This window comes from Teleopsis dalmanni, chromosome 1, assembly GCF_002237135.1.
Source record: "Teleopsis dalmanni isolate 2A chromosome 1, ASM223713v2, whole genome shotgun sequence".
NCBI classification, from domain to species: domain Eukaryota; kingdom Metazoa; phylum Arthropoda; class Insecta; order Diptera; family Diopsidae; genus Teleopsis; species Teleopsis dalmanni.
In genome coordinates, this window is record NC_051846.1 from 52,946,721 (window position 1) to 52,956,029 (window position 9,309).

Here is a 9,309-nt window from a genome sequence, read left to right on the forward strand (position 1 = left end):
ACTTTCGGTTAGGAATTATGAATTTAATAAAGTCTTAAAAAAGTTGCATTAATTGAATTTAAAATAATCATAATTTTTCTGCTTAGTTAAGTTGTCGTTATTAAAAAATTGTTTGGATGATTTTGAATTATACATTTTTGTTTACAAAGAGTCACATAAAAAGCCTGAAAACGGTTAGTATGGGGAGGAGACGTGGACATAATCAGACAGGAACAGATAAAAATCATATCACAAGTACAGTGCAAAAAATGTTGTAGCAGAGCAAATAAATTTGAAAATACATTTATTTTCGATCGTGTAAGAATTTTAATAGACTTCATAATGAACTTGATTCTGTTATTTTGAGTTAGTGCGACTACAACTGAACGAAATGTGTTTACAGCATACCAAATTATGTGTTTACTTCATGTTAAACTTGTATTACTCGTTCATTTTTATCTTTAAAATTAAGGAACAATGTAATAATAAAAGAAAATGAGTATACAGCTTAATATTTGTAGAGTGAAAACTAAGAAATAGTTTGAAGAAGTTGGTAAAAATTGATTATAAATACTGAAAAATGGTTATATTGCTATTGTAAATAACATGCCTCACATGGCTAAACATTTTCTGAGTATCAAACAACCTCACAATACAAACTTCATTCTTAAATTACTTCCTTATTCTGAAACTTCTGTAGTATTACTTGATATTCGGTGATAGTTTCTAAATCATCTCCAACAGAATTGTCGTATTATAAATTTTTGTATAAAGTTTCTTTGTTTCAAGCAATGAAAAATATAAAAAATAACTTTTTTTATCTGGTGTTTCATATGACAGTACAAGTTCTTGGAATCAAATATTCCCACAATGTAACCTTCATTATTGAAGTACTTTTCCCGTCTGCACTTTTTGCTGTTTTATATTTGGTGTTGTTATATCTTCCACCACTTTCAACAAAAATATTATAGTGTCAAAAGTTGATAATCATTTTAATATAACTAAAATTTGTTTTTGTTTCATTGTTTGAAATATCATGTCTCACAAAGCCTGTACAAGTTCTTGGAATCCAATATTCCCACAATAAAAACTTTATTCTCCATTCTGTTACTTCTGAAATTTTACTTAATAAACGGTATTGTGATATCTTCCAAAATTTCATACAAGCACATGTTTTTATCCAATTCTTTAATATAACAATATGCTTTTTATATGTAAACTAAGTCGAGCTTATGAAACCAAACCAATTAAAAAAAACAAATGGAAAGACTAAATTGTTGGGGTCTAACAATCTGAACATGATCTTTATAATTCCATAATATTTTAATACTTTGCACATATTTTAGTAGAAAAAACAACGCAGTGGACGATTTAGAATTCGCTGAGTTGTTAAATATCAATTTTGCCTGTTCTGTAGTTTTTTTTTTAATTATTTTTAAATTTATTTAATTTAATTTAATTTATTTCAACTGAGACATATTATATTGCTAGCACATTACATATACTGATTACTGAAAACATGTACTTGTGTTGTTCATAGAATTCCGGTAAATTTTCTTGGAATTAAATTTTCCCAAGCGATTTTTATTTCGTTTGTTTTGCAGGTGACAGTTGAGATTTAAGTGACAACAAAATCGTCAAATTGACAGTTGAGCATGGCTTGTACTGTCTTGTCTTGTGTTATTTTAGACTTTTTATTAGGCTCTTGTACGTGTTGGTTGCATACGAATCGACTTCTTAAGTAATAATTTGTACATTTTATATCCTATATTATACGCATTGCATACAGGGTAATATTATCTGTAATTATATGTTCATTGCTGTATGCATTCTAAAAGACATAACAACTTACGTGTAATACAATATTGGCCGGTGTCGAAAGGTAAAGGTGTGTGTAAGTTTGAAATTCTTTTAATTGTGTAATATTTTAAAGTAATTTATATATCTTTGAATTAAAATAATTGCATTTAAGGGCTATAATGTTTAATACATTGTGATATTTTGAAATATTTTAAGTGACACTTCAATTCAAAACTCCAACAACAAATTTTATAAACATAAACAACAAAAAACATAACATCTGACTAAAAAATAACTAAAAGATATTTATACAAAACTATCAGAAAAAAATGTATGAAATGAATTCATTGCTATGGCAAAATAAGCATATATAATATGTTGCTGGGTCGAGAGCAATAATAAATAAATTTGCCTAAATTTGGTAAAGAAAGCCATCCTTATAAAACAATTTTATAAGGATATCTTTCTTTTGAAAAATAATAAAAACAATACTTAAATATTGGTACCACATAAATGTATTTGTTTATAACACATCGTATTAATACCCAAAGCAAATTAAATAAATAAAAACAGTAAAAATAACATATTTTTCATAAAAAATAAGCAGATAAATATATAAAGAAATGATTTTATAGTTACTAAATATAATATATAAAATATATATAATATATAAAATAATATATGAAAAATATAATAAAGAAATAAATTAAATATTATTAAATATAATGTTAAAATATATATAGTATATAAAATAATATATGAAAAATACCCATATAATAAAGAAATCTTAAAAATACGAGGTGTGGCCATATGATTTCTGAAGAAGTAAATGTTTTTTATTCAAACAGAAACTGAAATATATATAGTACTAATATTAAAAACAAATACATTAAAACATCATATTCATTATTATTAACATAAAACTGCTTGTCAATAGTTTTAAATTAACACGGACATGTTCCTGATACTTCTAATTTAAAGATAAGATACAGACAAACAAAACCAATAACCAGTGATGATGGATATTTCGCTATATCTGAAACTGCCGTATTGCTAGTCCTTACTTAATTAAGAATTAAAAACATTAATTCGAATTTAAAAATTATTTTATTTTAAATTGATTTCTTAATAACAAAAACAGATAAACTTAAAAAACGTAGAAAAATTAAAAATAAAAAAAAATTAAAAATAAATCGAAAAGTAAGGAACAATTTCGGGAAAATGGGAAAATTCGTAAAAAAGCATTTAGATAATAGCAAAATAATCAAAAAAAATTTAAAAAATTATAAAACTAACAAAAAAAAATTATTTATATAAAATTACTAATAAACAAAAATAATAAAGAAAAACTATAATAAATTATTGTGATTTAAACTAATATATTAATAAAAAAAATAGAAGGTTATATAAAAAAGTTGAAAAAATAAAAACTAAAAATGACGAAAAAGTGAAAAGAAAAAATCCACAAAAAATTTGAAAGAAATTTAATCAGAAACTAAAGAAACAAAACTAAATAATATGCGAAAAAAAAAGTAATTAAGCATTACGAATAAAATCGGAAAGAATATAAAAGTCCAAATTATTACAGAGGATTAAACTGTAGGATTAAACTTAATACAATAAAAATAGCTTTTCTATATGTAAAGGCACTTTAAAATGGTACCCTGCGAGGCCCTATTCTCCACTGGGAGATGTAAGTGGATGTAAGTGGATAATGGAGAAATGAATAATTGTTCTGCATATGAAATTAAAACATAAATTTATTATTTGAAAATAATTATAAAATTAATAGTTAATTATGTGTCACAACTATGTCATTGAAAGACTAATGAAGTCATTTATAAACAGGACCACCCTGCAAGTGACAGTGTTATAGAACAACGGTACACAGGATCGGGGATTCGAATTCAGTAATGTCTGGCTATCTGGTCGAAATCTTTAAAAAAATCGGTTAAGGTTTAAAATAAGTAAAGAGATAAAAAAAAGCATTGGGTACCACATATGATGCGGAGATTTATCTTAATTAAATATATAGGGCAGATTAACCTAAACTGATTTATATAAATCTAATTATCCTTAAAGATATACTATTTTATTTGAAATTTTGAAATCAGTTAGTTTTCGAGTACATATTTGTTTATAATCAGTAATTATCTGGATATTTATATCAAAAAATTGATCTTTGTATTATGCTGATTCAGACTATCATAAGTACGGAGGAGGGCAAAGTTTATAAATGAAAAGCAAAATTTTATTTATCCTGGAATTAATAATATAAAATAGATGATGAAAACAAGTAGAGACAGATAAGTTATAATAATGAAAACACATCTTTAAGAAAGACTTTTAATATTATTCAATAAACATTGTTTATAGTAATTTGGATTTTAAGCAATTGAGTTTGTCTGAAAAACATCGTTAAGAAAGACTTTTAATATTATTCAATAAACATTATTTAAATTAATTTGGATTTTAAGCAATTGAGTTCATCTGTTTTATCTGTTTCAAATTTTATTCCCCGATTCCATGAATACAACTGTATGTAGAGATTAATTAAATTTACGGAATAAATACAAAAAATAATATTATATCATATTATCGAATCGGATTAACTTTAATAAAAATTGTTTATACATTGATGTGATTTAAAAGCAATACAAATTAATTTGAAAACGAACAACGTTCCTTTAATGTTTCATTTGAACGATTATAAAGTTGAAACTTTTTTATTATACATTTGATTTCTTTTATAAATCAATAAGAAATTTTAATTAAAATTCCAATAACTTTGAACAACATATGCACTTGAGAAGATGTAAGCTAGCTTCTATATGCAAGGAATGCCTGGTGAATGGACTCCGTTTAATCATGAACACAAAAGCAAATAAAGACGAAGAGAAAACAATTTCAACGCTTTATTAATGTCAACACTGTTGTTATTAATTTTAAAGACAATTCAAGTCTCAACGGCGCTTGAATTCAGTCTTTATAGAACACTAACATGAGAACATTAACAGCAACGCAACTGAACAACATTAACAAATAAACAAATACAAATTTCCATACAATTTATGAGTTTCCCATGAAATGACAAGACTTAAAGCAGGAAAGCACTAAAATTTAGTTCCAACTTAAGCAGACCAAAATGCATAAAATGTCTGTGAGCAAACGCCAGCTTAATACAATACCCAAGCAATTTGCGATATATATTAAAAAATTAACAAGGTGGTCATCACCTTGACTCCTTCGCAAATATACCAGAGCGTTGGTTGTCCGTGGAAACCAAAAACAAAAAACAAGAACAGCAAATTGTTAACTAAACAGCGCTTAATTAGGTGACCGTGATTAATGTCGGATACGGTTTCGATTTCTCTGGAAATGAAACTCATAAAGATGACAAAAACCACTTTTAGCTTTGGTGTAGTCGAGAACAAATTTTTATTGTTTTATTTGCTTAAGATTTTCGAAAAGAAAAGTTATAAGTAAAACAATTTAACGTAATAATATATTATTGACTAATAAAGCTGTTACAAATCGGTGTTGAAAATATAAGCTAATCAAGTACACTATATAAAACATTCAGTAAACCTTTTGGCAAAAATTACTTTTCGAATTTCAAACCAAAACAAACACCTAGACAACATTTGTAGTCGCCCACGTTGCATGATCGTCAATCACAATTGTCAATATTATTACGCCAAAGGTGCAGACACTTACCAAATAAAAACTACCTGTAAACAAATAACAAACATCTAATTTTGACTTAGAGACCTACAAATAAACAAAACAAGTGAATAATGCATTGTACCTGTCAGATTACAATCAAAAATCATAATAACGAAATTTTAATGTCTTCCTTCCTTCCGGATTTTTAACAGATACTCGTACATACTACTCTTATATGCAATTGAAATAATCATTGAATACACTTATACATACATATAGTTTGTCCGTGGAATATAGTATTAATTTATTTACAATATATAAGAGTATGATGTGGATTGCATTACGAAATTGACCTATGTCTCATTATTTGAGGTGTCGAAAAGATTTTAATGTCAGATCACCCTGAAGTGAATTTGTAATGAATTTTTAAAGTGTGATGTAGAAAGAACAATATAATAATAAAAATTATTTAAAATTATGTGAGAAAAATATAAATTTTGTTTCCGAATACATGGGTTAAAACTGAATCCTTACAACTAGTTTCTTCATTTCAATAATAGATGATTTATACATACTTATACACATATATGATATATGTCGAATAGTCATTTAAGTAGTTCTATATTAGGTGATTCATCTTAAATATATACCTATAATTACTGACTAAAGAGTCTTTAGTCTGAAGTAAAATTAAAAATTTGATGTAAAAAAGTTTAACAATTTAAACACAAAACAAAAAATTATCTTCTACATTCTACTGAATATCCAATATTACGTTATACCAATTACAATCGTTATAATCATGTTATACTGCTCTCAACTCACTTTCTAAATTTACTAATATTACATATCAAGACATAATAAAAGCTAGACTAGATCTAATAATGTTTTGTTTGGGTTTTTCTTTAGGAATGCAATTTCGACACGATTATGACCATCTTAAGCAATGCTTTCAGAGTCCATTGTGCCTATAAAAGAAAATTGGCTGAAGAAGTTGATGTTTTAATCAAACTATGAAATGTATGGAGGATTGGGTAAAGCTCTGAAATAGGTAGTTGTGATTTATTTAAATATGATCTATTTTGTTCTAGTTGGACATATAACAATATGTATAACAAAAAAAAATGTCAATGAAATATATGTTGGACATATACCATTTATATATACCTTTTGATCAAAAAATATCCGGATTTTGTTGTTTGTTAACTACTCCTTAAGTAATAAACCTTTTTCAATAGACCTTTTTTTTTTGTTATGTTGGTACACCTTTTCTTGACATATGGTACAAATTTGAGCGGCATCTGACAATTAGTCAATTAGTTTGTTTACAGCAGCTGTTAATGTGAGACTACCACAAGTGCATTTAGCGATTTTTACTATGGAAAATTATTGTTGTATGCGATTTTTTGACCAAACACGGCACCACTGTCATCGCTCAGGCAGCATATTCATCAGATCTGGATCTGTGCGACTTTTTCCTGTTCCCGAAACTCAAATTGCCCCTTCGTGGTAAGCGTTTTGTTTTGATTGAATCGGTAAAAGAGAATTCGCCGAAGGAACTAAAACCCATACCTGCACGGGCCTACGAAAAGTGTATAGAAGATTGGGTTAAGCGTTGGCATATGTGTATCGCTTCAGAAGGAGCATATTTTGAAGAAGATAAAATAAATTTGGAATAAAATTTAAATTTGTGTGTTTTATTGACAAAATCCGAGTACTTTTTGAGCTGAAGGTAACAAAGATTTTTTCAAGAATATTCAAATCTTACGTAGCAAGCTATGCGATGACGCGTCTCATATGCAATCTATCTACCCAAATTTAACGAATTTTCAAAGTGGCATGCTTTCTTGAGGTCGAATAACTTTTATCAAATATACCATTCTTCAGTAGAGTTTTCATTAGTTGAAACTTTTCTTTGATAGACGTGATGTATTGTTCGTGATGTTACTGTTATCGAAAAGGGTTCAGCGCTGAATGATGACGAACCTAAGTATATGTTGTCTACTGAGACATTTTGGGTACTTTTATAGCTGTCAATGATTATATCAATATATAGCCATCACAGTAACCAACATCAACAATAATAGACAGAAGATAACGCGTAGGATTATCAATCTAGAGTTCTTTCTTGAGAGACATGATCGCTATCGCAAAATGATGAAGCAGCACTGAGAGAATTTGAAAGCAAACTTATTCGTTAGATCTCAATTTCTCTACTAGTCAACTACAACCTCATGCCAATAAACCATGAAATAAACGATCTTAATGACGATCCTTGTGTTGTTTAGTGAATCAATGTCGAGGGACTTTGGTGACTTAGTCATCTAATGTGAAAGTGCTCAAAGTGACAGCTAAAGGAGGGAGAAGTGGAGAAAGATCGCATCTTAGATAAGTGGAGATATCAATGAAGTTTAGGAAACACTAAACGCACTTCAATTTTGAAACTGAAAGAGGTAAGCAAATTTCAGATGAGCCTGGAGAGGAACGCTATATTTGTCAGAAATTTAAAAATGGGTTAATGTTACAAAAAAAATATGTAAATAAACATTAGTCAATTGATTATTACTATTTTTTCAAAAAAATGTTTATATATTTTTTAAAATTTCTTATAGAATTTGTTTAGATTATATCGATTTTTCTACACAGCATTATTAAAAGTTTTTAATGAGAATAGCATTTGTTGAAAACTTTATTTGACATCATTTTTCAATAATTTTTGTGGTACTGTTGGAAATTTGTTTCAAATTGTTTGCAAAAATGTCGATGTAAAGGCAATTTTCAACACGTGTTGTAAGTGTAATAAATTTCATTTAAAATTTTAGTTTTTTCCTTAACATTTTCAAATGGATTTTCTAGCAATAACATAGGCGATATAGCGTTGCAAGTACAAATGCCGTGCGGGTAAATACAAAATATTTGTATAAATTTCACAAAATTTTAGAAGGAAACTAGTAACGAAAGTAAGAAGTATGAGAGAATGGTAGCAACAGAGAAGTTGTTAAAATTTTGCGCAACAACAGCTTTTGGCAACTTCACAACCACCAATTTCCACACCCACAACAAACCGAATTGCCTGAAGTAAAATTGTGAAATTTTTTGGTACACTCGAAAGGCATTACGGAAAATGGGTTAAAAATTTTTATTATTATTGATGCCTTTTAATAATGTGTTAAAATATTTTATAATGCAAAGGGGTTAGGAATTGTAAACACGTTTCACAACTTTCATAATAAAAATTTTAAAATTCAATTTGGAAATATTTTATGTTATTTGTACATATTTCGAATGTGTATATAGAACGGATTATGATACGGCAATATTATAGTATGACAGTATGTTGCAAATTTATTGCTTTAATATTATATTTAATTTGATTGAAAATGTAGATTTATAAGTAATTTATTTAATATTAAATAATATCATAATTTTGTATAATGCATAAGTAAAGCAATACTTTTTTTAATCTGATCTGAACTGCTCAGATTTATTAGTTACAGTGCTGTGCATAACAAAAGCCGCATCGATGGGTCTGTCAGCACGTTAATAACCCAAAATACACCTTAAAGCTGGTAAAGATATGAATTTTGAACAACAGAATTCCAGTTTTAGATCGGTAAGCCCAATCGCTTGATTTAAATTCAATTGAGAACAATTCGATATTCTCAAACGTCGCGTTGGGGATCGAAAATTTCACAATTGTTTGATGCCCTGAAAGATGAATGGTATGCCCAGGTGTGCCCAAGTAATAAAAAGCAAAGGGCTTTATACAAAATATTAAAAAATAATACAAAAATTTAATATAATAAATAAAGTTGCTATTGTTTTGCACAGCTGCATTTCGCAATATTTCGTTATTTTTATAAA